Genomic DNA, 25,857 nt, shown 5'->3' with positions numbered 1-25,857 from the left:
ATCATGAAAAGTTATTCTCTGATGCCATCTAGTGGACATTTTGGTAATGTCAGCTTAGGGTATGTAATCACTAAGTTATTCTCTGCTGCCATCTTGTGGGCATCTCTCGACTAACACCCCAGTTATGTCATCATGAAAAGTTATTCTTTGCTGCTATGTCGGGCATCTCGGGAATAGCACCTGAGTGTAGGTAATCATGAATATTTACTGTTTGCCTCCATCTCATGTGCATCTTGGGAATAACACCAGAAGGCATGTAACAAGAAATTATTCTATTCTGCCATCTGGTGTGCATTCTGGGAATAACACTCCAGTATGTGTCATCATGAAAAGTTATTTCTGCTGCCATCTCGTGGGCATATCAAGAATATCACTCAAGTGTATGTCATCATGAAAAGTCATTCTTTGCTGTTATCTTGTATGCAGCTCAAAAATAACATGCGAAAAATAAAACATCTGAGTGTACATCATAAAAAGTTATTCGCTAGTATCATTTCGCTGGCTTCTCCTGAATAACACTTAAGTTTATTCTCTGCTGCCATCTCATGAGCATCTTATGGGTAAAAATGCATGTATATCATGAAAAGTTATTCTCTGCTGAAATCTTATTGGGATTTTTGGGGATAACACCAGAGTTTATGTCAGAGAAAGTAATTCTCTGCTTCTGTCTTGTGTGCATCTTGGAACGATACCGCTGAGTACATCACCATGAATAGTTATTCTCTGCTGCCATCTCGTGTAAGTTTCAGGTACAATATCAAATATAGGTCATCATAGAAAGTTATGCTATGTTATCTTGTGTGCATCTCAGGAATAACAATTGGGTGCATGTTATAAAAAGTTATTTTCTGTCTCCATCTTGTGTGACACCAGAGTGCATGTCATTATGAAAAATTATTCTTTGCTGCCATCTCCTGTGCACCTTGGGAATAACACCTGTATATATGTCATTAAAAGTTATTCTCTGTTGTCAGTTCTGGGCATTTTAAAAATGACACAAGAGTGCATGTCATGAAAAGTTACAATCTGCTGTAATCTTGTAGGCATTTTGAAAATAACACCCAAGTGTATGTCATCATCAAGATTTCATTTCTGCCGTTATCTGGTAGGTATTTTTGGGAATAACACCCGAGTGTAGGTCATTATGAAAAATTAATTTCTGCGCCATCTCCTGTGTATCTTGAAAAAATACCAGAGTGTATGTAATAAAAAGTTTTTTCTCTGCTGCCATATGGTGGGTATTTTAGGATAACACCTGAGTGTTTGTCATCATGAATATTCATCCATTGCTGTCATTTGGTGGGCAGTTTTGGAATAACACCAACCGCATGTCACAAAAAGTTACTTCTGCTGCTATCTCATGAGCAGTTATTTCTGCTTTCTCCTTCCTTCACAGTCACTCGCTCTGTCTCTGTGTGTCTCTGTCCCTCTGTCTCTCAGCTCTCCCTCTCTCTCTCTCTGTCTCTCTTGATGCAGACAGGTGATATGAAGGCAAGGGGCAGTGGACCGGGCGAGTCTCTGGTCCCGGTGGAGGGCGAGGGTTGCGTCGGTCGGAAGCGATGCCTCGGAGTGTGACCGCGGGCTCCGTGTGTGTTTGGGCAGGTCGGGCACGGCTCGGCGGGAGGACAGGAAGGAGTGCGCCTGGGTCCCGGCCGGAGCCCCGACTTAGCCGCGCTGCAGGTGCCTAGGTGCGCAGGTGGTGGAGAGGATGGCGGGCCACGTCCAGACTGGGGTCCTGTTGAGTGACCAACACTGGGAAGGCGGGCGGCCCGGGGCTTGGGCAGTCGCGGGGCGCCAGAGCGGCCACCCAGACCTCCGCACTGCTAGGAACCGGGCAAGGTCCGCGGTGCCTTAGCACGGCTGGCGCCGGCTGGCTGCTGTTTCGCCGGCGGAACCCCGGCAAGCCCCCCAGGAGCTGAGCTGCAGCCGCGGAAGTCTCTGGCGCCGAGGAGGCCAGGCTCAAGCTCTTAGGGCGGCAGGTGACCATTTTTCAAAGTCTACGGCCATACCACCCTGAACGCGCCCGATCTCGTCTGATATCGGAAGCTAAGCAGGGTCGGGCCTGGTTAGTACTTGGATGGGAGACCGCCTGGGAATACCGGGTGCTGTAGGCTTTTTGCCGCCGCCTCCTTTTGCCGCTCTCCAGCCAGGATGACCCTGGACACCCCCAGGTCCTGCTCGCTCGCTGTTTCGGGGTTCCCGGGCAGTTGCCCGAGCCCAAGGCCTACCAGCACGGCCTGCGGGCGCTGGGCGGAGGGCGCTGGGCGGAGGGCGAGGTCGCGGGCAAAGCGTTGCCTGGTGGTGTCGCCGGTTGCTCCGTGTGGTGCTGGGCAGGTCGGGCTCGGCCACGGCGGGGAGCGCAGGGGAGGGGCGGTCTGGGTCAGGGTTGGGGACGCGACTTTGCAGGGCCGCTCCTACCTAGATTCCCAGGTGGCCGAGAGATTGGCAGCCCACACCCGGGCCGGGGTCTTGCCGAGCAGCCAAGACTGGGGAAGCGGGCTGCTCGGGGTCTGGCAGTCCTGGGGTGCAGGAGCCGCCACCCGGACCTCGGGCACTGCCGGGAACCGGCCAAGGCCCGCGGTGCCATAGCTCGGCTGGCACTGGCTGGCCGCAACCTCCCCCCACCCACCCCCAGTAGCTGCGCTGCAGGCGCGGGCATCTCGGGCTCCCGGGAGGCCAGGCTCGAGCTCTTGGGGTGGCAGGGGACAGCTTCTCCCGTCTACGGCCATACCACCCTGAACGCGCCCGATCTCGTCTGATCTCGGAAGCTAAGCAGGGTCGGGCCTGGTCAGTACTTGGATGGGAGACCGCCTGGGAATACCGGGTGCTGTAGGCTTTTGTCATCTCCTCCTTTTGCCGCCCTCCAGCCAGGGTGACCCTGGACGCCCCCAGGCCCTGCTCACTCGCTGTCTCGGGTGACCCTGGACGCCCCCAGGCCCTGCTCACTCGCTGTCTCGGGGGACCCGGGCAGCCGCCGGAGCCCAAGGGCTGCCAGCACGGCGCGCCGCGTGCGCCCTGCCCCCTCGGCAGCCCTCACCTGCTCTCCTGCAGCCGCCCGCGGGCTGTTTCTTCTGAATGCTCCAGGCCCTGCTTTCCTGGGCTCCACGGGGCCGAGCCCAAGGGCAGAGGGCGCTGGGTGGAGGGGGAGGTCTCCGGGGAAGCGTTGCCTGGTTGTGTCGCTGGTGGCTCCCTGTGGTTTTGGGCAGGTCGGGCTTGGCCACGGCGGGGAGCGCAGGGGAGGGTGGGTCTGGGTCAGGGCCGGGGCCAGAACTTGGCAGGGCCGCACCTCCTTAGGTGCCCAGGTGGCCAAGAGGATGGCGGGCCAAGCCCCGGCCAGGGTCATGCCGAGTGGTCAAGACTGGGCAGGTGGGAGGCCCGGGCCGTGGGCTGTCCCTGGATGCGAGAGCGCCCACTCAGACCTCTGGCACTGCCGGGAGCCGGTTAGGCCTTCGGTGCCTTAGTGGGGCTGGTGGTAGCTGGCTGCCATTTCGCCGGTGGAACCCCTGCAACCTCCCCAGGAGGTGTGCTGCAGCCACGGGAGTCTCCGGCTCCCGGGAGGCCAGGCTCGAGCTCTTGGGATGGCAGGAGACACCTTTTCCTCATGTAGGCCCATACTACTCTGAATGCTTCTGAGCTCACCTGAGCTTGGAAACTAAGCAGGGTCTTTCCTGGTTAGTACTTGGATGGGAGGCTGCCCGGGAATTCCGGCTGCTGCAGGCTTTTGCCACTCCCTCCTTTTGCTGCCCTCAAGCCAGGCTGCCCCTGGATGCCCCCGGGCCCTGCTCTCTTGCTGTCTCGGACGTCCTGGGCAGGCGCCTGAACCCAACGGCTGCACAAACGTACGTGCGCCCCGCGCCACCGCGCGCCTCCACCTGCTCTCCTGCAGCCAGCCCTGGGCTGTTTTCTCTCACCGCTCCGGGCGCTTCCCTTCCTGGGCTCCGCTGGGCCGAGCCCCCGGGCGGAGGGCACTGGGAGCAGGGTGAGATCTCCGGCTGAAGCGTTGCCTGGTGGAGTTGCCGGGTGCTCCGCGTGGTTTTGGGCAGGTCGGGCTCGGCCGCGGAGGGGAGCGCAGGGGAGGGGTGGGTCTGGGTCTTGGCTGGGATGGGACTTGGCAGGGCCACACCTACCTAGGTGCCCAGGTGGCCGAGAGATTGGTGGCCCACGCCCGGGCCGTGGAGCAGCCAAGATTGGGGAAGCGCGCTGCCCGGGGCCTGGGCAGTCCCAAGGTGCAGGAGCCAGACCTCAGGCACTGCCGGGAACCTGCCAAGGCCCGCGGTGTCATAGTTCGGCTGGCGCTGGCTGGCCGTAGCCTCGCGCTCGGACCCTTCTCCTCAACTTCCCCCTACGCGCCCTCAGTAGCTGCACTGCAAGCCCGGGCTTCTCTGGCGCCCGGAGGCCAGGCTCCGCCTCTTAGGGCGGCAAGCGATAAGCCCTCTCGTCTACGGCCATACCACCCTGAACGCGCCCGATCTCGTCTGATCTCGGAAGCTAAGCAGGGTCGGGCCTGGTCAGTACTTGGATGGGATTCCGCCTGGGAATACCGGGTGCTGTAGGCTTTTGCCGCCCCCTTCTTTTGCCGCCCTCCGGCACTCCCCTGGACCCTGCTCGGTCGCTGTCTCGGGGGTCTCGCTCAAGCGCCCGAGCTCGAGGGCTGCACGATCGTCCTTGCGCCCCGCGCCACCGCGCGCCCCCACCTGCTCTCCTGCAGCCAGCCCTGGGCTGTTTTCTCTCTCCGCTCTGGGCCTTTCCCTCCTGGGGTCCGCGGGGCCGAGCCCCAAGGGCAGAGGGGCGAGGTCGCGGGCCAAAGCGTTGCCTGGCGATGTGGCCCCTGTCGCTGCGCGGTTTGGGGCAGGTCGCGCGCGGCTCGGCGGGGAGGGCAGGAGAGGAGTGCGCCTGGGTCAGGGCCGGAGCTCTGACTTAGCTGAGCTAAAGGTGCCTAGATGCGCAGGTGGCCGAGAGCATGGCGGGCCGCACTCGGGCCGGGGTCCTGCCGAGCGGCCAAGACTGGGGAGGCAGGTAGCCCGGGACCTGGGCAGTCGCGGGATGCGAGAGCGCCCATCCAGACCTCCGGCATCGCCGCGAACCGGCCAAAGCCTCCGGCGCCTTAGTACGGCTGGCCGCCGCTTCGCGGGCCCAACCCCGCATACCCTGCAGGAGATGCCCTACAGGCGCAGGCGACTCCGGCGCCCGGGAGCCCAGGCTCGGCCTCTTAGGGCGGCAGGCGACAGGTTCTCACGTCTACGGCCATACCACCCTGAACGCGCCCGATCTCGTCTGATCTCGGAAGCTAAGCAGGGTCGGGCCTGGTCAGTACTTGGATGGGAGACCGCCTGGGAATACCGGGTGCTGTAGGCTTTTGCCGCCCGTTCCTTTTGCCGCCCTCCAGCCAGGGTGCCCCTGGACGCCCCCGAGCATCGCTCGTTCGCTCGCTGTCTCGGGGGTCCCGGGCACCTGCCCGAGCCCAAGGGCCGCACGCACGTCCGTGCTCCGGGCCTACCGCCCGCCCCCAGCTGCTCTCCTGCAGCCGGCCCTGGGCAGTTTTCTCTCTCCGCTCCGGGCCCTTCCCTTCCCGGGCTCCGCGGGGCCGAGCCCCTAGCACCGCGGTCTCTGACACACGCTGGGAGTGCACTCGCATCCCCGGGACGCAGGACCGGCCGCCAGCACCCGCCCCGCCGCGCCTGAGGCCTCAAGTCTCGGCCAGCGCGCTTCTCCCCGCCCTTCTCCCCGGATAGCCAGGTGCGCCGGGAGAGGGGCGAGGCCGCCCCGCACGGCAGGGACTGGAAGGGGGACCGACCAGCCTCATCAGAGCCTGAGACACACGAGGACGTGGGCGCAAGGGTGATGAGAGCGACAGGCTGCAGCTCGTGCCCCCCACCCCGCCCCCGCAAGCACACTCCAGGGAGCCCCGTGCGTCTTTCCTTCTGCGGCGGGACCCGCGGCAGGGCTCTGAGCACAAAGAGACTCCCTGGGCCCCCGGCCTGTCCCGGGGTACGGGGTACCGGGCACGAACCGCTTCCTCGTCCGAGCCCAGCCGGGGCACGACCCCCCTCAGCTGTGGAAGCGGCCTCTTCAGGGCGGCCGCAGGAGGGGGCGGCAAAAGCCTACAGCACCCGGTATTCCCAGGCGGTCTCCCATCCAAGTACTGACCAGGCCCGGCCCTGCTTAGCTTCCGAGATCAGACGAGATCGGGCGCGTTCAGGGTGGTATGGCCGTAGACAAGAGAGGGTGTCGTCTGCCGCTCCAGGAGCTCGAGCTTGGCCTCCCGGGCGACAGAGGTTCCTCTCGGGGTCAGAGTCGGGGTCGGGCTCCGGGCGTCGGGGCGCTCCCCTGCGTGTCCCCACCCGCTCTCTGCGCGGGCAGGCGCGGGCTTGCGCTCCCTCGCCCGCGGGGTCTCCTCTCTCGTCTCTCTCTCCGTCCCTGTCCCCTTCCTCCTCACCGTCTCTCTGTGTCTGACCGCAGCCAGCTCCCGCGGCCGTCCCCTTCCCGGCGACCCCGTCCCCGTCCCCTCCTTCGTGGCTCTCGCTGGGCCTCGCGCCCTGGCGACCTGTGTCCTCCTTCCTCCTTCCCTCCCGGTCACTCGCTCTGTCTCTGGGTTTCTCTGTCCCTCTGTCTGTCAGCTCTCCCTCTCTCTGTCTGTCTCTCGATGCAGAGAGTCGATGTGAAGGCAAGGGGCAGCGGACCGGGCGGGTCCCTGGTCCCGTCGGAGGGCGAGGGCTGCGTCCGTCCGAAGCGATGCCTCGGGGTGTGGCCGGGGGCTCCGTGTATGTTTGGGCAGGTCGGGCACGGCTCGGCGGGGAGGGCAGGGGAGGTGTGCGTCTGGGGCAGGGCCTGAGACCGCACTTAGCAGGACTGCAGGTGCCTAGATGCCAGGTGGTCGAGAGGATGGCTGGCCAAGCCCTGGCCAGGGTCCTGTTGAGCAGCCAAGACTGAGGAGGCGGACGGCCCGGGACCTGGGCAGTCGCGGGATGCGAGAGCGCCCATCCAGACCTCCGGCATCGCCGCGAACCGGCCAAAGCCCCCGGCGCCTTAGTACGGCTGGCCGCCGCTTCGCGGGCCCAACCCCGCATACCCTGCAGGAGATGCCCTACAGGCGCAGGCGACTCCGGCGCCCGGGAGCCCAGGCTCGGCCTCTTAGGGCGGCAGGCGACAGGTTCTCACGTCTACGGCCATACCACCCTGAACGCGCCCGATCTCGTCTGATCTCGGAAGCTAAGCAGGGTCGGGCCTGGTCAGTACTTGGATGGGAGACCGCCTGGGAATACCGGGTGCTGTAGGCTTTTGCCACCCGTTCCTTTTGCCGCCCTCCAGTCAGGGTGCCCCTGGACGCCCCCGAGCATCACTCGTTCGCTCGCTGTCTCGGGGGTCCCGGGCACCTGCCCGAGCCCAAGGGCCGCACGCACGTCCGTGCTTCGCGCCTACCGCCCGCCCCCAGCTGCTCTCCTGCAGCCGGCCCTGGGCAGTTTTCTCTCTCCGCTCCGGGCCCTTCCCTTCCTGGGGTCTGCGGGGCCGTGCCCCAAGGGCCAAGAGCTCTGCGTGGAGGGCGAGGTCGCGGGCCAAAGCGTTGCCTGGTGGAGTTGCCGGCGTCTCCGCATGGTTTGGGGCAGATCCGGCTCGGCCCCAGCGGGGAGCGCAGGGGACGTGTCAGGGCCGCACCTGCCTAGGTGCCAGGTGGCCAAGAGATTGGCGGTCCACGTCTGGGCCGGGGTCCTGCCCGGCGGACAGGACTGGGGAGGCTGGTGGCCCCGGGCCTGGGCAGTCCCGGGGTGTGAGAGCGCCCACGCAGGCCTCCGGCACTGCTAGGAACCGGCAAAGGCTCCCGGTGTCTCAGCGCGGCTGACGCTCGCTCCAGCCGCATCTCCAGCGGAACCCTCCAGCTCTTCTCTCAGGAGGTGCGGTGCACTAGTGGGCGTCGCCGGCGCCCGGGAGGCCAGATTTGAGCTCTTAGGGCGTGGGGTGACGCCCTCTCCCGTCTACGGCCACACCACCCTGAACGCGCCCGATCTCGGAAGCTAAGCAGAGTCGGGCCCGGTCAGTACTGGGATGGGAGACCGCCTGGGAATACCGGGTGCTGTAGGCTTTTGCCTCCCCCTCCTTTTGCTACCCTCCAGCCAGGGTGCGCCTGGACGCCCCGGGCCCTGCTCGCTTGCTGTTTCGGGGATCCCGGGAAGCCGCCGGAGCCCAAGGGCTGCACGAACGGCGGGCGCCCCGCGCCATCGCCCGCCCTCCCCTGCTCCCCTGCAGCGGCCCTGGGCCGTTTTCTCTCTCCGCTCCGGGCCCTTCCCTTCCTGGGCTCTGCCGGGCGGAGCCCCGAAGGCAGAGGGCTCGGTGTCCCGCCGAAGCGTTGCCTGGTGGAGTCGCCGGTGTCTCCGCGTGGTTTTGGGCAGGTCGGGCGCGGCCACGGCGCGGAGCGCAGGGGAGGGTGGGTCGGGGTCACGGCCGGGCCGGGACGTGGCAGGGCCGCACCTGCCTAGGTGCCCAGGTGGCCGAGAAGATGGCTGGCCGCGCACGGGCCGGGGTCCTGCCGAGCGGTCAAGAGGGAGGCGGGCGGCCCGAGGCCTGTCCAGTCTCAGGGTGCGAGAGCGCCCACCCGCCGCTACGGCACGGCCCGGGCGAAGGGGCGAGGCGCGCGCGCGCTCTCCCGGCCCCCCGAAGCCCTGCGCGCAGCGCTCGAGGGCTCAGGGCGCGGGGAGCCGCTGCCCGGCGCGGGCTCTGCGCGGCCTCCCGGCCGGCGCCGCTCTCCGGCCCGCGCGGCGGCGCGGTGGGGGTGACGCCGCCGGAGCGGGGCGCGGGCGGCCGAGGCGAGCGCCGGTCCACGCCGCCCGCGGCCCTGGCTGCCGCTCCGGCCCCCGCCGCGGCCCTGGCCGTTGTCGCGGAGGCCGCCTGCCAGTCAAGGCGGGGCGGGCACAGGGAGGGACCAGGGGAGGGGCCAGGGGAGGGGACACGGCCGAGGCGGGAGGGACGGGGGAGGGGCCGGGGGCGTGGCCGGCAGCGGGGCGGGCACAGGGGGAGGGGACAAGGGGGTGGAGCGAGGGGCGCTGTGACCGCGCGGGGATCCGCAGGACGCGGGGCGTCACCCTACTCGCCGCGTTTCACGGAAGCATCGCAGGAAAACGTCCCGAGCCGCCCGGCGTCCGGGGAGGGTCCTGCGCGGCTCGGACTCGGCGACCCCTCGACGAGTGCCAGACGGCGCTCTCCCGGGGCCGGCGTCCTTTCTTGAAGGCTGCCTCTTAATTAGGAAATTTTCCAACATCTGTTGTCAGAGGAAGTAAATTTCAGTTAATTTTCTGTAATTTTTTAAATGCCCGTTTGGCATTGTAGTGACCGCGTCCTACTGAAACGATGTGTCTGGTTTACGTGTCATTTCACAAAACAGCTTTAGTTTTTAGTTTTGTTTTTGGATTATACCGTCCCTGACACACAAACAATAATGAAGTTTACAAATAGCATAAGACAATTAGAAACTTTTCTTGAGCTCTTTCCCATGTAAAAGAGTAAAAACAACAACAACGGGCAAACTCCTCGGGCGATTCCACAGGTGCAGCTCCTTGGGCCCAGCACTGCGGATTCAGAGAGCCGGCATCCAGGAAGACGAACAGTGCGCCCCCCTCATTCTCAGCCGCCCAGCCCGTGAGACAGTGACAAACACTCCCACTTCATGAGGCGAGCGGAGGGAGGTGCTGCTTTCAGAAGGGACGGTTTACAGGACCACAGGGGCCTGAAGTGCACCTGGGCGGTCACCAGCTCCCTTGACCCCAGGGCCAGGCAGCACTCCTTGGTTCCGGCTCAGCTCGGCCCCGGATGTTTCTATTGCTCTCCTTGGCTCCTGGCCCTGCCACCGAGTCCTTCCTCTTCCAGAAGACGTGGGTCCTGTCTGCAGCTAAGGAGCGTTCCCAGCCGGCAGAAGGCTGAAGGCCCAGAGGCGTTTTTTTTTTTTTTTTTGAACTGTCTCTATTCCTTTTAATCCAAGTCGACACTGCATTTGAGGCCCTTCAGTCCCTTAGACGCCCCTTCCACTTTGTCTGTCAGGGGGAGTCTCCAAGTCACTGCCCGGAATCCTTCAGGCATCTTAACCAGGGGTTTTACAGTCGTCCCCTTGATTTGCATTGTATCTCGAGACTATTTCTTACATTAAACACTGTCCCGAGTCCTCTACATTTCCTCGAAATTCTGTTGTAAACTGTAACTTCCTTCTTTAAATCATTTCTGCAGGGGGCGAAGTAACGCTGCACGAAGATGTCCACGTGATCACCCTGGACACCAGTGAGCATTCCACCCTGCACGCGGAAGGGGCTCACCAGATGTGATGAGGGTGCGGTTTCTCCAGGTGGGCCAGACCGCCCACGCGGGTCCTCCGAAGTTAGAACCTCCCTGGCTGTGGCTAGAGACAGTCAAAGAGCGAGAAGGACTCACGTGACCTCTGCCGTCTTTGAAGACTGAGGGAGGGAAGCGAGGGGTGACGGTGGCTTCCGGAGCGGGGGACACCTCTCAGCTCACAGCATCGAGGAAGTGGGGGTCAGTCCTACAACCGCGAAGAGCTTGATTTTATAAACACCCAGAATGAGCGTGGGATAGTTCTGCCCCTGGGGCTGGTGGGTGGGGACGCGGCCCTGCCCACGTCCTGGCTCTGGGCCGTGAGCTGTGTGAGACCTCGGACCTACAGAGCGGCTCGAATAAAATGAAACGGAGATCGGGCCTGACAATCCCCCAAGCAGACAAAGCCACAAGCCGCATAAAGCAACATAAATCCAGCTTATTTCATGAACATAAGCAAAGCTTAATTATTTCTTGTAAATGCTTCTGATAATCATAAAAGAAATTTCAGCTTTTTTCCTCAATGGTGTAAGGTAATCATCTTTAGCCGACCCCCATTGCAATAACTCATCACTGTACAGGCGACACAGCAGCCCCGTAAGCCGGGCCGCGGCTTCGTGCTCTCGGGGCGGCCGCTGGGTCTGAATCCTCCCAGGCCGTGAGCTCTTCCTCTGTGCCCAATTGACCCTTACCGAACACTATGTTACTGATTTGGTTTCAATTTTTACTGTCTCTGGATTTTTGGCAGAAATATAATGATAACTTTGTGTTGTTTAAGCTGGTAGGGTTTGTGATCATTTTTTTTTTTTTATCTCTCTCCTGTGGTGCCTTACCAAGCAGTTAGAAGGTCATTGTTACTTTCCAGTTCTACCTGGGAATTACTTTAGTGAGGTCAGCAAGTTCATTAGGTGCCCTTTCTACCTTCCAGTCACCGGCAGAAGTCACGTGGTCCACCCCGTTCTCCTGTCTCCGGGAGCAACTTCCTCCTCCCTTTTCCCGCTCACGCTGTCTGCTCTCTACCCCTTCCCGCATTCACCTGCTGCCTAGCCCTGAAGAGGACGCCATAGGTTTGGGATTTCGTTACAGCAATGCTAATTTCTGTTACGCTTTTAGTAGCACTTCCTGTTGAAATTGTCTATTGTTTTGCGCTCCCATTACTACTTTCTCTTTCATTTGCCTCTCTTCTTGCAGCAATCCGCCACCCTAAAACTTAGGGGATTCGAATAACAATGTATTATTTTTCCGAAAGATGCACTCAGCTGGTGGATCACCTGGGTTGTCTGACCCTCTCTCCAGATGCGCTTCCGTCTCAGGCTTCTTCCCTGCATGGAGTCTCGGCATGGCGCTCCCACGGGGCAAAAGCAGACGCTGTCAGGCCTCGTGAACCCAAGATTTTTAAACATGTGCGAGGTCCCTTCTACCACATGCTATTGCTCAGAGCGAGCACAGGGCCAGCCACATGCAAGCCGGCAGAGGGATAAACTCAGTCCTCGATGTCACACGGGAGGGGCACGGACTCACGAAGGCATGATTCAGGAGATCACTATATAATGATCTATCACAGACAATATTTCATGTAGGACAGGTGCAGAAGAAGCCACGACTGATAGCGAGGGTCCAGAGCTGAGGGCAGAGAAGCAGGGAGGACTCCCACATGCTAAGTCAGCAGAAAGGCCTCTCGGGAGCTGTAATGACCCATCCATGGAAGCAGGAGGACAGTGGGAACCGCCGGAGCAGGAGCTGCCGGCTGAGGAGGGGCCGCGGCTTTCCTCAGCCCGTTTCCAAAAGCCAGCGAGAACCTCTGGCTCTAAGAGAATCGCCTGCAGAGTCTGGGGGTGTCTGCATAAAAGGAACACTGGAGACTCATATTCTAGTGCACAGCGAATGAGGTCACAGGCTAGTGGACCGTCCCGACGTGCACGTGGACTGTGTAACGACGGCAGGGCAGGCAGAAAGGCCCGTGAGCGGAGTCCGCTATCGCTTCTGCTTCGATGAGAACACACGTTCCCAGTGGGCCAAGCGAGCAAAGCGAGAAATAGCTGGGCTTGTGCCATCACGTTAATGCCAACACAAGAAGCTAATTTCTGAGTGGGAAAAACCTGCAGCGCTCGCCCACAGAGCACACCGTGGGACGCGAGAACGGAGGGGGGCTGGGGCGGGCCGAGCAGGGCGCCGGATTCGGAGGCCCCTGAAGAACTCGCCCGTGTGCCTCGTCTAGAAATCCAGTGATCGAGTACCTGTCAATGGCCCGTCAGTGCCGGTCCAAGAATCAGCGTCAAACAGTATGAGGACGACGACGGCGGCCCGTGAGGCCCTCGGACTCCCAGAGAAGCTAGAGCCTGGAAGACGGAGGAGGAAGCCGCAGCCCATGGGGAAACTGCCCTCCCCACCAGGTGGGAACGGGAACAGAGGCAACGAGCAGGCCGTACACTCTTCCCACGTCGGACCCTGTAAGGAACAGAGCCGACAGCCAGCAGAAAAGAGGAAGTCAGGGAGCGAGGGTTTGCTTAGCTCCCAGCTCTCATGGTCTCCGAGTGGCCCCCCAGCACACTGCCCCTCCCCTCCCCTCTGCTCTGTGGTTGATCGGGGTCTGGAAACCTGGGGCGAGTGGCTGCTGGCTGTAGTGCTGGCGGCTTGGGCTTGGTCTCGCTGGTAATGCGCAATGTGTTATTTGGGGTAGAAAGTTTCAGTTATGTGAGATGAATAAATTCTGTGTCTACCTTACATCGTGGTGCCTACAGCTAACAATACCACATTGTACACTTGACATCTGCTAAGGGGATGAATTTTATGGTTCTTACCACACACACAAATAATGATGATAGTAATAATGATAAATAAAGAGAGTGCGAGGAAACTTTTGTCGGTGGACAGATATGTTTATGGCATACTATATGGGTGAGCATGGATCACAGGTGAGCTCTCCAAACTCATCAAGTCGCATACATTAATCAGGTACAGCTTTTCATATGCCAATCATACCTTCATATAAGTAGTTTAAAAAAATAAAATAAAATAGGAGAGAATATAGTTACCCAAAGCACTAAGCACATTGCCTGACATAGTAAATATACAATTAATGGTTTGACCTCAGCTCAGGCCTGGGAGCTGGCCCCACGGACACCTGGCAGATGGTGCCATGGCCACCGCTCCAGCCCCCAGGCCAGTACTGCTTCTGCTGACCACCAGCCCAGACAGAGACCGGCTCCAGCTGGTGCTCGCTTCTGGTAGTTGGAGGAGGCAGACTGCTCCAGACACACGATAGTTTCTTCTAGCTACTTGCTATCCCCCCGTATTTCATCCTGGCCCCTCAGTTTTGGCTCCTGTAAGAACCTGGGTTTGCAGCGCGGACGTTTTGTAGTGTGAGGTCTGTGTCGCCTTCATTCCCCACCCTTGAGTCTGGAGGTAAAGGCGGGAAAACCGAGCTCGCCACGAAAGCAACAGTGACGTCAGGTGTGCTCTGCCCTTCGCTCCCCAGACTTCAGAGAAACGGTAGACCGCTCACCTCGTTTCGCACACAGCACTCTTCAAGGACACACCTTTGCGCACAAAATTAAATCTAATTGAAAGAAATCTCATTACTGAATTTTTGCTTTGCAGAATGCACCTTGGTATAAAAGTCCCCAGGAAAATGTGTTTCTTAAAGGAACAAAAATGGGATGAGAATGTAAATGCAAAATATGTTTTATGGGTAGAGTCTGCTTTTTCTGTTACTCAGGGGAAATGAGCAGACCGTACGAGTCAGATTCCAGTTTTACCTCATTGCTGCCACCAGGGGTGTGTTGGGAGGACCCAGAGGGCTGGCCAGCGAGGAGAAGCTTACAGCCTTGGGACCCACAATGGGAGCACGGTGGGTGTCCCTGGTGCTCTGGGTCCTGCAAGGCCTGAGGTGATCGAGAACAGAGGAGGGGGAGGTTGAGACCTCAGAGGAAGGGAACATGGGCTAGAGCAGGCCGGTGCTCTGGCTTAAACAAGAACAGACTGAAAAGGCCAGAGGACGGCAGGGAGTAGAAGTGGGGAAGTCGTCGTTATAAGAAGCTGGTGCCGGTTGTACTCGAGTGATGGGCTGGGCCACTTTCTTCCTCGACAGCTGTCCCTATCCCCAGATGCCTGTCCAAGTCCCACAACAAAAACCAGCTTGATTCAGTATATGGCAAGCTGGACCAATAAGTTATGTGCAGATTTTCTTCAAATAGAATGACCAAGATTCAACTAAAATCTGCAAAGACTATTGGGATTACTGTGTCCAAGATTCTGTGTGAATGTGGTGTCCTGGATTCAGAATTGTGTCAGAATCTATCTTCAGTTTAAATAACTGTAAAATACATATAATAATTTTCTTTCTTCATCTGACAAACAGAAGCAGTAGGTGAGAAGCGATATATAAAGGACAGGAGTTATTTCAAAGTGAGCTAAGTACCAAGGGTCTGGACTCTTATTTGAATGGCGGTCAGAGCCCTTAAGGCCGGGAAACGCTCTTCTATGCTGCCATCTGGTGTGCATTTTGGGAATAACACCTGTATATAGGTCGTCAAGTGTAGGTCATTATGAATAGTCATTCTCTGCTGCTATCTGGTAGGCACTGTGGGAATAACATGTCAGGACTGCTCATAAGGTTATTTCTGCTGCTTTTTCATGTTCATTTGGAAACTAACCCCCAGCGCATGTCGTTATGAAGAGTTTTCCTCTGCTGCCATCTCGTGGGTATTTTGAAAATAACACCCAAGTGTATGACGTCATTAAAATTTATTTCCTGCTACCTTTACATTAAATATTATTTTATAAAAACACAGCAGCTCCTTACATAGATGATGAAAATTTTCCAATCTGGTTTCATCAGAAATCATATTCATAAACCCAAAGTGGTTTTTCCAGTAAATTCATGTCCCGCATCCAATGTCCCACGTCTCTCCGGTATGCACGCGGCAGTGGCGGTGGCAGTGGTGATGGCGATGCGGTGGCTGCTTCTCAGGACGGGCCGCCGCGATCGTGTGGTCCTCCTGACATTCGCGGCGCGGGCTCTACTCTCCCGCGGTGGTTCCCCGTGACGCCTCTTCAGGCGCTGCCTGTGGTTCTCCACTAATGATTTTTCAATTAGGTGTTGCCAAGTCAAGGGACCCTGTAATTAAGCATAAGAGAAATAAAATGTCATGAAAAGTAAATTCACTTTTCTCCCAGTTGCTCATATTTTTAAATGCAGCAATCTTAATTAGAAGAGAATGATTTGGCGCAGGAGCAACTATAGATATTCTGAAAATGACTTATAATCTTCTAACATTCTTATACTTTTATATCAATTATGTTTAAAAGACAGATTTAGTTATTAAAAAATTATTAAGTAATTTGGGTTAACCTATGTACACAATTCTGCTAAGTGTTCTACGATAAAAGCTTATGCTTGAAAACCCCTATTTGCCAAAGCCGGGTCAGGAAGGAGGTCTCTAACACGTGCGGATGAACAAACTCTGTCCCATTGGCTCCTCGGCCGGGGGAGGATCAAGGACAGACTGGTTGCCCGTGTGCCGGAGTATTCCTCCCAGGCACGCGGCCCAAGCAACGTGGGTCTAATCCGTGCCTTCTCACCATTAGCTATCGGCCGCTTGGCCTCGAAAAGGTGCAAGGTACAGGCGTTGGAGGGTGGGGCCAGTGTGAGCTTGAGGGTGGTGTTGAGAGACGGTGAGCAGGAGCCGAGGGGTTGGTCCTGGGGCGATTCACCAATCAGCGTAGAGTTGGGTTGGCCTTACTCCAGACCTGGTCCTCTGGGTGCTCAGGGCGTAGTCTCCATCCCGTGTGGACCACCATATGACCCCCACGTGAGCATGCGTGGACACCCCACCCCCATATCACACACATGTGATCTAGCGTGAGCCCACATTGTGTATGCTCCGCCTTTTCAGGAAGCCGGAGGAAGCTTCTTGAGGCCTCCATGGCGCCATTGTGTGAGGCGGTCCTGGTATCTCAGCAGCCCCTGGGAGCTGCACCACGGGCCCGGGGAAAAGAGAAAGTGAGAAGTGTCCCAAATCCAAATGCCCGAAATCTGGACAGGAGTGCCACGTGTGGGGAGAGGGGCTGTCTGTCTTCGGAGGACACAGCAGAGGACATGGCTTGGTGAGGAAATTTCTTTTCTTTTTTTAATTTTTTTTCTTAATTTTAGTTCTGTGGCGTAGTATGGTGAGGGTGAGGAGTACTGAACGTGCGTGTATCTGGTTTTTGCTTCATGTTACACAGGAACTAAAGGTATCTGGCCTATTAGTCGACATGTAACAGAGGGAGTTACTTCTACCTTGATTCCAGCCTGCATCTGCCCCAGGCTGACAGCTAACTGTTTGAATGGGTTTGAAGATTTTGTCGTCTTCCTTAGGTCCCAGGTTCTGCCTTTTTCCATGCACTTAAATGGATTTCAGAAAACTACAAAACTTCCACTTTGTTACGGTGGCAGGAAAATTAATGGCTGGATTACCAGTCGCTCCTGGAAACTTCTGTAGCTGAGAGATCATGGTCTTCCACTGGCAGAAATAAACATTGCTTTTGTTGACCCTGTCAGCCTTCTTGATCTATTTCTGTGGGCTTTGGTAGAATTTAGAAGTGCTACAAGTCCTTTTCCTCTCATCTATACTTAGACTGACATGAACAAATATTGGCGAAGCTATAACCTGTGTCACGGGAAAGGTTCTAGTCTTATTCTGCAAGAAAGAATTCCGGGGTAAGATGAACAGCTGGAGGTCTTGTGTGTCCTGTGACCAGATTCTTGCCTAATTCCACAAGAAAGAATCCAAAGGCCAGATGAACAGCAAGCAGGAAAGCACCTCACTTGAGGAGGTGGAGGTCAGGCTGAACTTGAGAGAGGAAGAGGGAGGAAGGGATGGAGAGGGAGAGAGGGAAAGTCCCGCTTTGGCCGAAGATGGCATCTAGGCTAGAAAAGACCCGTTTTGGCTTATCACCTCTGCTGGGGCTAAATCGGGGAGGTCTGAAGAAAGGAAAAATTCCCAGAGCCATATCCCGGAGGGGGAGGCAATGTCCCTGCACTACCTGTTCAGCCCCTCACTTGGACTTAGTAACTCCTCTTTTCGTTTATTGAAACTTCTCTTCTAGAGATGGTCATTTTTTCTCCTTGTCTTTTTGTCATTTGCCATACAAGTAAACACTATAAAAATAGAAAGCCTTTGTCTTCTTTAGTTAAGTCGTAAAAAGGCTTATTGCTTTGAGTCTCTATTAAAATCCTACTGTTAATGGTCAGACTGTGGATTCTCTGAATTGGGAAAACTCTCAATCAGAAAATGTTTTATAGAACTCTCACGACAAGAAGCCTTTCACAGACATCAAGGTGTCTTCTACAATCATAAGTAATTCTGTTTATGTTTTGATCTCTATTTGTGAAACTTTTGCGTTTGTCTATATAACGTGTGGTAGGATGTTTTTGTCTCCGACTTCTGTTACTAGTTTGTAATATTTGACTGGCTTAAAGGAATTGAATGCTGATATAAATTAAGAAATGCGTTTCAAGATCATATGATCAGAGACAATATTTGATGTTAAAGCTGGCTTAGGTTTGGTTGGATTACATAGACATGTTTTTGAAAGTCATTAACATCAAGTATGTTTTAGCTGGGTCAACAAAAATAAGTTTATGTTAGCTGTGTTACAAAGTATATAAAGAAAATAGCTCGATATACAAAATATCAAGAAAAATCAAGATAATAATTGGCTTTGCGATCTCATAGTTTTAACTAATAAATAAAATAGATACTAATGAGGTTTTTAGGTAAACTATTTAGCAATGATTATTTGTATATGTACATTTAAAAGCTTTTCTAGGTGCCTTTGGTGAACTGAAACTTTTAAGGTTTTGTTATTTAAATTAAGTGATGGTCATTCATAGTTTTACACCTGCATGAGCAACGTGTAAGGGTTCCAATCTTTCTATATCATTGCCAAGGTTTATTATTTTTGGTGTTCTCAATTACAGCCATTCTAGTGTGAGTAAAGGAGTATCACATTGTAGTTTTAATTGCCATTTCTGTCACGACTGATGATATTTCACATCTTTTCTTGTGCCTGTCATCAAAAAATTTATCGTCTTCTGCCATCCTGTGGTCATTTGGGGAATAATGCTCAAGTGTTTACCATCTTGAAAATATTTTCTGTTCTCATCTACTGTGCATCTTGAAATAACATTAGTGAAAGAACTGAAAAATCTTTTTTTTTTTTTTGTTGCCATATGTGGTGCGTTTTTGGAAGATTACCCAGTGTAGGTCTTCATGAAAATTCTCTGCTACGATCTAGCAGGTATATTGCGAATTAGATCACAGTACATGTCATAAAGAATAACTTTCAGTGGTATCTCCTGTGCATTTTGAAAGTGATATCTAATGGGAAGCATGTTGTTATGAAAAATTGTTGTCTGTGGCCTTTTAGTGTGCATCTTGGGAAAAACACAGGCGTGTGCCTCATGAAAAGTTATTATTTGCTTCCATTCCGTGGGCATTTTCTAAATAACAACCAAGTGTATGCCATTACAAAAATTTATTTTCTGCCTCCGTCATGTGGACATTTTGGGGATAACACCCGAGAGTATGCCATCATGAAAATATATTTTCCGCTCTCATCTAGTGTGCATCTTGGAATAACATCAGAGGGTAAGTAATTAAATGTCATTTTCTGCTGCTATGTAGTGGACATTTAGCAAATAACACCACAGTACATGTCATGAAAAATTAATTCTGCTGCTATGTCGTGTGTATTTTAAAACTAACACCCAAGGGCATGATGGCACAAAATTTTTCTCTGCTCTCATTTCTGGTGAATATTGGGATGAACACAGGAGTGTACTTCATGAAGAATCATTGTCTGCTGCCATCTCATGGGCATTTTGAAAATTACTTCCAGGGGTATACATTAACAAACATTTTCCATTGGCATCTGGTGGAAACTTTGAGAATAAAACCTTACTGTAGGGCATCATGAAAATTCATCCCATGCCCCAATATTTCCTGCGTCTTGTAATTTACACAAGAGCATAAGTAACAACAAATTATCCTCTGCTGCCATCTGGTGAGTATTTTAGGAGTAACATCCAAGTGTTGTCATCATGAAAAATCATTCTGTACTGCCATCTGGTGGGCATTTTGGGAACGACACCCCAGTGCCTGTCAAGAAAAATGTTAACTACTGTTATGTACATTTAAAAAATAACACTCCAGCATATATCGTTACAAAGTGGTTCTCTGCTGCCATTTCAAGTGAATCTTTAGAATAAAATTGGAGTACAAGTTATAAAAAATTGTTATTTGCTGCTATGTTGTTGACATTTTGATAATAACACTCGGGTTAATGTCATCATAAAATTTTTTTCTGCGGCCATCTTGTGGGCATTTGAGGAATAACATCCAAATGTAGATGGTCATGAATATTCATTTCTGCTGCCATTTTGTGTGAATTTGGGGAATAACACCATATTACATGTCTAAAATAATTTCTGCTGTCATCTCATGCAGAAATAATAAACATGAAATGAAGGCAGAGGTAAAAATTTCATAATGTCATGCTCAACAGGCACTCTTCCGTCATACACAAAACGCCCATCAGATGATTGGAGAGAACAAATCTTCATGATGTCAAACACTCGGTGTTATTCCTAAATGCCCACCTGATGACAGCAGATAATAACATTTACTTACACGCTGGTGTATTCCAAGATGCAAAGTAGATGAGAGAAGAAAATATATTTTCATGGCATATACTTGAGCGCTATTCCCAAAATGCCCACAGGATGGCAGCAGAAAAAATTTTTAATGACACATGCTTGCTTGTTATTTTCAAAATACCCACAAGATGGCAGCGGAGAACAATTTGTCATTAAATGAACTGTGTTTTTCCCAAAATGCATATGAAATGGTCATTTATAATTACTTTTTATAATGATATGCTCTTAGGTATTATTTTCAAAATGCGCACTATATAACAGCTGAAATAATTCTTCATGACATGTGCCGTGCTTTTTTACGAAAACCATCATGAGGTTATTTTCTAAATTGCCCACCAGATAGCAGCAGAGAATGAAAATTCATGATGGCAAACACTGGGATGTTATTACGTAAATATACACCAAATGCTAGCACAGAATAACTTTATTACTTACATTCTGGTGCTATTCCAAAGATGGGCACAGAAAATGAATCTTCATGATGGCTTATACCCAGGTGTTATTTCTAAAATGGCCACCAGATTGAAGCAGGAAAATTATGATGACATTCACTTGCCTGCTAGTTTCAAAATTGCCTGTGACATGGCAGCAGAGGATAATTTTCATGACAGGCACTCCTGTATTTATCTCAGGATACACATGAAATGGCCGCTGAAAAAATTGGTTAATGACTTGCCCCTAGGTGCTATTTTCTAACTGCACAAGATCGCAGCAGAATTAATGGTTTATGACATGCGACGTGGTGGTGTTCCCAAAATTACCACCAGATTGCAGCAGTGAATGGATATTTATGATGACTTATTTTTGTGTGTTATTTCTAAAATGTTAACACGATGGCATCAGAAAACAAATTTTTACAATGACATGGACCTTGATATTATTTTTAAAATGTCCACGAGATGACAGTGGAGAACAATTTTTTATGACTGGGTCTCCTATGTCATTTCTAAGACTCACAGAAATTTTAAAGAATATATGATATAGCAGCAATAAATTTATTTGACGTTCACTGTGATGTTATTTCCAAAATGTCCACCAGGTGGGAGCAGAGAATTTTTTTTTTCTTACACTCTTGTGTAATTTCCAGATGCACATGAGTGTGGGGCAAGAAAGGAAGTTTCATGATGACCTATATTAAGGTTTTATTCCCAAAATTCTCAATAGATGACAACGGGAAATTTTTGTGATGATATACACCTGGAAATAATTTTCAAAATGCCCACGCGATGGCAGGAGAGAACAGTTTTCATGTTGCACTCTTGTTATTCTCAAGATTTACATGAAATGGCCCTGGAAAATTTTTTTTATAATGATATACCCTGGAGTGTAATTTATTATTATTATTATTATTTATATCTACAGCACCTGGTCTTCCTAAGTAGTCACCCCTCCAAGTATTAACCAGACCCGACCCTGCTTAGCTTCCAAGATCAGACGAGATGCGGCGTGTTCAGGATGGCATGACTGTAGGGTGGTCGTTATTTTCAAAATTTCCACAAGATGGCAGCGGAGAACACTTTTTCATGACGTGCACTTTTCTTTTTCTCTCAAGATGCACGCAAAGTGGCAGCAGACAAAACTATTTCTTGATGACTTTCTCTTAGGTGTTATTTATAAAAGGCACAGGAATAGCAACAGAAATAGCTTTTCGTGACATGCGCTGTGGTGTTATTCCCAAAATTCCCACCATACAGCAGCAGAGATTTAGTATTCATGAGAAACATCTGAGTGATAATCCTTAAATCGCCATAGATAGCAGCAAAGAAAAAAATTTTATTATGTATATAATCTGTATTTCCCAATATGCACACCTTATCAGGATTTAAAATAAATTCTTGATGACATACATGTGAGCATTACTTTATAAATGCTCATGAAAATGCAGGAGAGAATGATTTTTCATGACATGCACTCCTGTGCTCATTCCAAGGTAACACGAAATTGAAGAGATAAAAATTTCATGTCATACCCTATGTGCAATATTTTGTCATACACAAAATGCCAGATGGCAACAGATAATAACATTTAATTATTTCCACTCTTGTGTTATTCCAAGAAGCACAGTAGATCAGAGCTGAAAATTTATTTTCTTGATGATCTACACTCAGGCGTTATTTCTAAAATGCCCACCAGATGAAAGCAGAAAAATTTATTACAAGGACACAGCTGCATGTTATTTTCAAAATGCCTGTGACAATGCAGAGGAGAATAATTTTTCATAACATGCACTCCTGTGTTTATCTCAAGATGCATACGAAATGGCCACTGACAAAAACTTCGCTCAACAACATGCTCTTAGGTTTTATTTTCTAACTGCACGAGATAGCAGCAGAAATAACTTTATGAAATGCAATGTGGTGTTATACACAAAATTCCCACCAGATGGCAGCAGCTAATGAATATTCATGATGACCTGTACTCAAATGTTATTCTCAAATTGGCCACAAGACGATGGGAGAAAATAAAATTTTATGAAGACATACACCTGGGTGTTATTTTCAAATTGTCCACGAGATGGCAGCAGATACTTTGTCTTGTACTCTGATTTTATTCTCGAGATTTACTTGAAATGGAAGCAGAGAAAAAACTTATAAGGACAAATAATTCTGGGGTGTTTTTTTAATGCAAATGAATAGCAGCAATATCTTGACCCCCACTGTGGTATTAGACCTAAAATTCCCTCCAGATGGCAGCGGAAAATGAATTTTCAGGATAACAACACTAGGGCGTTATTGCTAAGATACCCACCCAACGGCAGCAACGTTTTTTCCTTACACTCGTGTAATTTCCTAGATGCATACAACTTTAGTGGAAAAGATGAATTTTCATGTTCCCTGCAGTAAAGTTACAGTCCCAAAATTCCCACTAGATGGCAATGGAAAAATATTTGTTGATGATATAAACCTGGAAGTAATTTTCAAAATACCCATGAGATAGCAGCATGGAACAATTTGTCATGACATGCACATCCGTGTTCATCCCAAGATTAACATGAAAGCATAGACGTCATTCACAATGCACACTATTCTGTCATACACAAAATGCGCACCAGACGATAGCAGATAATAAATGTTCATGATGTATAATATTTGGTGTTATTTCTGAAATGTCCACAAGATGGCAGCACAAAAAGTTAGATGATATGTACTTGTTCTGATTTCAAAAGAGGCGACGAGATGGCAGCTGAGAATAATTTTTCAGGACATGCACTGCCGTGTTTTTCCCAAGATACATGAAATGGTCGAGGACAACAACTTTTCATAACGACATGCTCTTTGTTATTAATTTCACATTGTACAAGATAGCAGCTGACATTACTCTTTATGACATGAACTGTGGTCTTCTCAAAGTGTCCACCAGATGACAGCAGAGAATGAATATTCATGAGGACAACACTCAGGTTAATTTCTAAAATTCCCAACAGATGGCAAGAGAATAAATGATCTATTCTTATGTCATTCCCAAGATGCTCACAGGATTAAGAGAAAAAAGTTTTCATGATGACCTAAGTTAAGGTTATATCCCAAAGGACCCACCGGATGGCAAAGAAAATAATATTTTTGATGACATACAATTGGTGTAATTTTTAAATACCCACGATATGGCAGCAGAGAACAATTTTTATGACTTGCAGTGCTGTGTTGTACCCAAGATTAAATGAAATGGGAGTAGAGAAAAATTTCATAAAGGCATTTCATTGGTGGTATTTTTTATATACACAAGAGACCAGCAGAAATGTTTCATGATGCACATTCTGGTGTTATTCCCCAAATTCCCAAAACATGCCTACAAAAAATGAATGTTTATCATGACCAACTTGGAGGATTATTCTGTAAATGACCATCGATGGCAGCAGAAAATAACTTTCGATTACTTACACTTTGGTGTTATTCCCAAATGCCAGCCACATGCCAGCGGAGAAATACATTTAATTACTTATATTCTGCTCTTCTTCCAAGATACAGAGTAGATGAGAGAGGAAACCACATTTTCAAGTTAGCATACAATCGGGCGTTGTTCCAAAATCCCACAGGATGGCTGCAGAAAATAAATTTTTATGATAACATACACTTGCGTGTTATTATCAGGAGATAGCAGAGAATAATTTTTATGACACGCACTCCTGTGTTTATCCCTAGATGCACGTGAAAGTGCCACAGACAAAAACTTTTCCTAACGACTATGTCTTCGGTGTTACTTTCAACCTGCATGAGATAGCAGCAGAAATAACTAGCTATGACACAGGTCATGGTGTTATACTCAACATGCCCACGAGATGGCAGCAGAGAGTAATTTTTGTGACACGCAATCTTTTTTTTTTCCAAAATACACATGAAAAGACCACTGACAACAACTTCTCACAATGACATGCCTTTGAGTTTTTTTTCATAATGAATGTTAGATAGCGGTATAAATAACATTGTATAACATGAGCTGTGGTTTATACCCAAATTTACCACCAGGTGGCAGCACAAAACAAGTTTTTACATACGCTGGTAAAATTCCCTACAAGCACACAAGATGTGGCAGAAAATTAATTTTCACGATGTCCTACACTCTGGTGTTATTGCCAAGGGTCCACGAGATGGCATGAGAGAATAAGTTTTTACGAGGAGATGTACATGGGTGTTATTTTTAAAATACATACAAAGGAGCAGAAATAACATTTTGACGTGCATGGTTCTGTTACTCCCAAAATGACTACTAGATAGCAGCAGAAAGTAAATTCTTATGATGACATACACCCAATATGGCCACCATATGACAGCAGAGAATCTATATTTATGATATCGAAACTCAGGTGCTATTATTAAAATATGCAGTAGATGGCAGCAGAATGTTAATTTTTATGATGCTGTACAGTCTGCAGTTTATCCCGTATGCCCACAGGACTGCAGCTGAAAAAAAATTATGACGCACACATAGGTGTTGTTTTTTAAATGTCCACGAGATGCAGAGAACAAATTTTCATGAGATGCACTCCTGAGTTATTGCTAATAATCACACATTATGGCAACAGAGAAAAAATTATAATGAGATCCCTGGCTATGTTATGGTCTTAATGCAAATGAGTCATTTGCAAAAATAATTTTTTTGCGACATGCACTGTTGTATTATTCCCTACACACACACCACATAGCAGCAGGAAATAACTTCTTACATTTACATACATGTACTTGTTATTTTCAAAGTGCCCACTAGATGGGAGCAGAGAATAATTTTTCATGATGTGCAATCTTGTGTTTATCACAAGATGCACATGAAATGGCCACAGGCAAAACCTTTGTTTAACCAAATCTCCTCAGGAGTCATTTTCTAACTCCACGTGATAGCAAGAAATAACCATTTATGATATGAGGTAGGGTGTTATTTTCAAAATGCCCACAAGATGGCTGAAGAGAGTCGCTTCATGACATGCACTCTTGTGGTTTTCTTAAGATGCACACAAAACAGCAGCAGAAAACTTCGTAATGACGATCCCTTGAGGTTTTTTCAGAATGCACGTGAGATGTCAGAAAAATAACAGTAATGACATGCTCTGTGTTTTAGTCCCCAAATACCCACCAGATGGCAGAGATAATAAATTTTTATGATGGCATATACCTGGGTGTTATTTTCAAAATATCCACGAGGTGTTCCCAAGATTCACACGAAATGACATTAATCAAAAACTTTTCATTATGACATTCCCTTGGGCTTATCTTCAGAATGCATGTGAGATAGAAGCTGCGATAACATTTCATGACACCCTGTTGTGTTCTTCCCAGAATGCCCACCAGGTGTCAGCTGAAATGAATACTCACGATAACCTACACTAGGGTGTTACTCTTAAAATGCCCAGG

General features: G+C 51.0%; 6 non-coding genes and 2 pseudogenes across 6 annotated transcripts; 6 read left to right on the top strand and 2 right to left on the bottom strand.

Annotated features, from left to right (window-relative positions):
- The first annotated feature begins 1,995 nt into the window (after positions 1 to 1,995).
- LOC118614838 lies at positions 1,996 to 2,114 on the top strand. Its single transcript, XR_004956150.1, has one exon. It is a non-coding gene; the product is annotated as a 5S ribosomal RNA (ribosomal RNA).
- A 603-nt stretch (positions 2,115 to 2,717) lies between these two features.
- On the top strand, positions 2,718 to 2,836 carry LOC118614615. The gene has a single exon (XR_004956128.1). It is a non-coding gene; the product is annotated as a 5S ribosomal RNA (ribosomal RNA).
- A 1,601-nt stretch (positions 2,837 to 4,437) lies between these two features.
- On the top strand, positions 4,438 to 4,556 carry LOC118614041. Its single transcript, XR_004956016.1, has one exon. It is a non-coding gene; the product is annotated as a 5S ribosomal RNA (ribosomal RNA).
- Positions 4,557 to 5,236: 680 nt separating this feature from the next.
- LOC118614392 lies at positions 5,237 to 5,355 on the top strand. The gene has a single exon (XR_004956026.1). It is a non-coding gene; the product is annotated as a 5S ribosomal RNA (ribosomal RNA).
- A 743-nt stretch (positions 5,356 to 6,098) lies between these two features.
- LOC118614726 lies at positions 6,099 to 6,217 on the bottom strand. The gene has a single exon (XR_004956139.1). It is a non-coding gene; the product is annotated as a 5S ribosomal RNA (ribosomal RNA).
- Positions 6,218 to 7,158: 941 nt separating this feature from the next.
- Positions 7,159 to 7,277, top strand: LOC118613872. The gene has a single exon (XR_004956007.1). It is a non-coding gene; the product is annotated as a 5S ribosomal RNA (ribosomal RNA).
- Positions 7,278 to 7,968: 691 nt separating this feature from the next.
- LOC118614404 lies at positions 7,969 to 8,077 on the top strand (annotated as a pseudogene).
- A 13,290-nt stretch (positions 8,078 to 21,367) lies between these two features.
- LOC118614275 lies at positions 21,368 to 21,486 on the bottom strand (annotated as a pseudogene).
- Positions 21,487 to 25,857: the final 4,371 nt, after the last annotated feature.

The sequence above is a fragment of the Rousettus aegyptiacus genome, unplaced genomic scaffold (assembly GCF_014176215.1).
Source record: "Rousettus aegyptiacus isolate mRouAeg1 unplaced genomic scaffold, mRouAeg1.p scaffold_m13_p_2, whole genome shotgun sequence".
In the NCBI taxonomy this organism is placed as follows: Eukaryota; Metazoa; Chordata; class Mammalia; order Chiroptera; family Pteropodidae; genus Rousettus; species Rousettus aegyptiacus.
This window is presented reverse-complemented; position numbering and strand designations above follow the sequence as displayed.